The sequence below is a fragment of the Cibotium barometz genome, chromosome 2, assembly GCF_041138505.1.
Source record: "Cibotium barometz isolate CiBa-2024 chromosome 2, ASM4113850v1, whole genome shotgun sequence".
NCBI classification, from domain to species: Eukaryota; Viridiplantae; Streptophyta; class Polypodiopsida; order Cyatheales; family Cibotiaceae; genus Cibotium; species Cibotium barometz.
Window position 1 is genome coordinate 28,226,949 of NC_141047.1, and position 5,003 is coordinate 28,231,951.

Here is a 5,003-nt window from a genome sequence, read left to right on the forward strand (position 1 = left end):
ATACCAAAAAAAATTTAAAACTTGCATCCATCGAAGTAATCGTCGAAATAACGGTCGAAATTTTAGTTGAAAAAAGCGTCGAAACATCTGTCGTAAACAAAGTTTAATTTTCATGCTTACTACAATGCTATGTTTTAGGCTTATTTTGGCACTTATTTTGGGAAAATTTCAACGAATTAATATCGACGCTTTTCTCGATGTGAATTTTGATGCTTTCACGGTTTTTTACATGTTCATTTCCGTCGAAAATAGGCTTGCCTGAAATAGTGTTAGAGATGAAAAATAAGTAGGGAATTTCACAAGAAGGCAATCAATGAATTATCATGTATGCGCATCAGAACATTATGTATTTTCTCAGTATATATATAAGTTCCTACACATGTCAATCTTTCACCTACTCAAGTTTATGACATGATTTTCTAAAGACTATGAATTACCAATACACACAATAGAGACCATGAAGGTGACAACAACAAAATATTATTTAGAACAAATGGGTTGACATGTCAAGCTTCAATCAAGAGTACAAATAAAAGATCTTACCACTACTATTGTTGGCATGTATGATACCTTTACATCACAACCATAGTATTGTTAAAATTATTCATCCATCCCCTCAACCATTGTGTTAACCAAATTTGTACATTTTTGAAGGAAGTAATAGAGGCTAATGTGACCAAATGACCGAATTAAGGGATCCTCTAGGATGAATGGGCAAAAAATATTTGATAAAAATTTGTTAAATAGTTCATTCAAAAGACTATAGCCCTCCATGTACTAGTCAATTGAAATAAAATTAGAAAATCTAGAATCACTTTGACAGCTAGGTTTTTTGCAATTACAAACCCAAAAAATGCTATTTGTCTACTGGTTTTATGTGATACTCAAAATTTCATGGGTTGGCTGGTATTCGCACTATCACATGGAAAGAAATTTGCTGGCCATGCATTTATATTATTTAGGGTGACATTGAGAATTAGGCCAATAAACCCTGATGTTGCCCATATAAAACCATTATCATATGTGGTGAAAATGAACTTCCAGGTGCTTTGTTCTTATTACAAAGAAAGTTTCTGAGTAATCTTACGACGATAATTCGTTTTCCGTTTTGTTTACAAAGTTCTAAATGGCTTTTGCTCAATGGCGGCAAGAAAAACAACATGAATTTTGGCTTGTCTTGAAATCAAGGGTTAAGAATTTACAGGGAGCGAAACTTTGGGAAAACTAAACGGCCAGCGTGCCTGCTGCGGCGCCGCTCTGCTGCTTGGCCTCACGCTCGGCTTCTCGGCTCCACTTGAAGCGGAGGAAGATGAAGGTGGCGACGACAAAGACCCAGTACATGATGTAGGAGGTGAGGGTGCCCGTGCTGGCCTCGTCGCGCCACCCCACAATAGCGTTGAGGAGCTTCCAGATGTTGTTCCCCTCGTGGTGGCAGCAATGAAGCTTCCAAAGGATATGCTCGTTTGCCGTGAACTCTTCCAGCTCGTGCACGGACGAAGCGAAGAGGCCGGCTGCGATCACCAGCAGCAGCAGCGTCGCCGCCCCTAAAAAGTACTTAAAAGCCACATGGTTCCCCCCTTTGTACAGCAGATATCCCACCACAATGCCGCACAGAGCCCCCACCACTGCCGGAATGGGATACGCGGTGCCGGAGCCCTCTAGCCCTATCCCGCCCAAGAAGATCACCGCCTCCACCCCCTCCCTAATCACCACCGTGAACGGAATCAAGAACAAAGCATACTTGCTCTTCTTGCCCACATCGTTCTCCCTGTTCAAGGCCTCCACGGTCACTTTGGTGAGCTTCTTTTCCCACTTGGCCCTCCAAGTATCCACTCTTATCATGGAGAAGGCCATGATCGTGATGAGCACTACTGCGATGAGGCCCAGGATGCCCTCCCAGAGGGCCTCCGACTTGTCCCACGCCTGCTTAGCCACCGTGTAGTAGAGCGAGAGGAAGATGGTCGCCGCCGCCAAGGACAGGACTACGGCCACCACCACGCCCGTCCACACCTGCCGTTTCATCCGCTTGCTGGAGTCGTGGTCCTCCACGATCTTGTTGATGAGCGTGAGCATAACCGACAGGATGATGGCGGCCTCAAGGGTCTCGCGGAAGAGAATGAAGAACGCGGGCACACTGAACAGCTCCACCATCTTGGATTGTCTCTATCTCTCTCTCAAAACTTGCTGGTGAGAGGCAAAGCGTAGCACATTAAAGAGGAGCTCCACAGATGATAGGCAAAGGGGCGGGCAGATCGCCTTTAAATGTGGGTGTACGAGGGAGCGGGCCAGCGGGGTGGAAAGTCGGGGTGTGTGTGAGAGGCATGGTAGTATTGCATTTTGGCTTCTGAGTACAGTGACAGAGCGTGCTACCTCGATGAGGCGAAGATCGGCGAGTGTGTCTGACACTGGCAGGTCTGCCTTGTCAACGCCCGGCACGCTTTCGTCGCGTGATGTCCACGCGCTCCTCTTAGATTATGGACGTGCCCGCCCGTCGGTACGAAGTCCGGACTCATGTAGAGGCCACGATGGAACTTCTTGGCATCTATGCATGTGCATATACATTTTAAACGTGAACATCATGAGGGAGAGAGAGCGGTTTGAGAGTCCTTTAGCATGTTTGTTGACGCAAGACAATTTTCTAATTGGGGCTTGTCCTAGTGTGGACGGATCTATAGATGGATCTTGTTGCATTTAGAATACGATTTTAAGATTGTGGTAAGGGAGGGCAAGACACACTACTTGGTTGATCATTTGTCAAAGGTTACTACTAGAGAGCCTGCCCACCACAAATGTGAATGACTCAGTGAGCTAGTAGATGCACCATTATTTGCACTTCGTCTTAAACAACAGAGCGAATTTCCAATTACACAAGATAGATTGTGGTGGTAAGGGAGGGCAAGAAACAGTACAAGTTTGGTTGATCATTTGTCAAAGGTTACTACAAGAGAGCCTACCACAAGTGTGAATGATAAGCTAGTAGATGGATCATTATTTGCACAGAGTGAGTCAACACAAGGAATTTCCATTACACAAGATAGATTGTGTGCCATATTTTGCCACCAAAATCTCAAAATCTGTGATGACCACCAATGGTATGCTTGATTTGGAGATATCCCCATCATATGGCCACCAAGTTGATCTATAGGGAAGCTGCTTATCAATTAATTAATGGACAACTATATATCTATAGCAAGAATGGAATGCTTTGAAAGTGTATAAGGAATAATAAAATAGAGCCATTGTTGATGGCCAGTCATGATGAGTGTATTTTATTAGACGTCATTTTGTTGATGGCCAGTCACATGATGAGTATATTTTAGAAGAGGTCATTTTGTTGAAGATGCCACGGCAAGGAAAGTGACATAATCGAGCTTGTGGTAGCCTAATTTGTTCAAGGATGCAAGAATAATATTGTCAAAAAAATCTGATGTACGCTGAATTTCTAATCTTGTGGGATGGGATATTATGCCCCTAAAGCTAGTGATCACACAACAACTCTTCAAAAAATGGGGAATAAATTTTATTGGTCTAATCAAATCAGTTGTCAAGAATACACAAGCTAGGTACATTTTTCTAACAACAACTTACTATTTCATAAAGTGGGATGAAGCCAAGGCTATATGAATTAATAATTCAAGGACAATTGTAAAATTCCTCTATGATGATGAGGACGTGATTATGAGGTTTGGATGCCCAATTAATTTAATAATAAGTGATAGGGGCACACTTTGTTAACCAAGTAATCAAGGAGTTATGTGCATGGTTTACAATGGTGGTTTTTATGGTGGTACTTTGTTAACCAAGTAATCAAGGAGTTATGTGCATGGTTTACAATTGTGGTTTTTATGATGATACATAGGAAATCACCACCCTATTGCCCACAAGAAAATGGACAAGTAGAGGCAACCAACAAAACCTTGTGCAAAACTCTCACCAAGATTGTGGAGGTAGGTTGATCGTATTAGGAGCACAAGCTTCACTCTACGTTATGGGCATATAGACAAGCACACTTCTAGACTAGAGTAGGGGCCAATAGTGGTGCCAGAAAGGAAAAAACATAGATGGCTTACTTATGAAAAACTTGATGAAGGTTGTATTATGGCAACACACATAATGTTGATAGAAAAGCTTCGTTTCTCCACAACCTTAATAAAAAGGAAGGGGATTCGGCACTTTTATACAACTCAAGGAAGCACAAGGGAAAGTCAAAGTGGATTAGGGTCGTATAAGGTCAAATGAATTACACCATTGGTGGACACAATAAAATTACAAACCTTAAATGAGGAGGACCTTTCAACCTTAAATGAGGAGGACCTTTCAACCTTCATTAATAGAATTAGATTGAAGAGGCACTATGCAAGAGAAGAGCCAATGGCCAAGAAGATGCAATTAAAGAAGAAATCACAGGGGGTATAAACAATGTTATAGTATGAGGATGCTAATCAACAAAATAATAAACCCAAGCCAAGGCCAACAAAGAAGAAATAGAGGGGGTATAAACACTATTATAGTAGAGTTGTGAATGAGGATGCTAATCAACAAAATAATAAACCCAAGCAAAGGCCAACAAAGTATAGCTCAAAATGCCATCTTCACCTAACCTCTACATGCCATCTCCACACTACAGCACATCGGGAGCACAACAGCGTTTTTTAGCAGTGTTCTCGGAAGGGAGGGTCTAACGCTGTTGAGCAGTTATTTTTTGCTCTACTGCTGAGCATCATTTTCTTGCTGCTCCAGCAGCATGTATAGCAGTGAAGAAACGCTGCTATACTATAAAAATATCTCGCTTTTTTCACTTCTTTTGCCACCACGTAGTTTTTATCTTTTAAATGCAATAAACTTGGTACTTTGAGTTTTTTTGTAGGTTAATCTATCACTTTTACCTCTTCTACCCTATCCTCCTCAAGCTCAAGCAAGTTATGTCTACTCTTCTCCTTTATCTCCTATGCAAACAAGCTTTCCAGGAAAGCTTTCTTGTGAGTATTTCCCTTCTCTTTTCT

The 5,003-nt window shown here is 41.9% G+C and overlaps 1 pseudogene across 1 annotated transcript; it reads right to left on the bottom strand.

The window, feature by feature from the left end:
• Positions 1–1,070: 1,070 nt before the first annotated feature.
• On the bottom strand, positions 1,071–2,468 carry LOC147640889 (high affinity iron permease 1 pseudogene; annotated as a pseudogene). Its single transcript, XR_015267482.1, has one exon. The product of XR_015267482.1 is annotated as a high affinity iron permease 1 pseudogene (transcript).
• Positions 2,469–5,003: the final 2,535 nt, after the last annotated feature.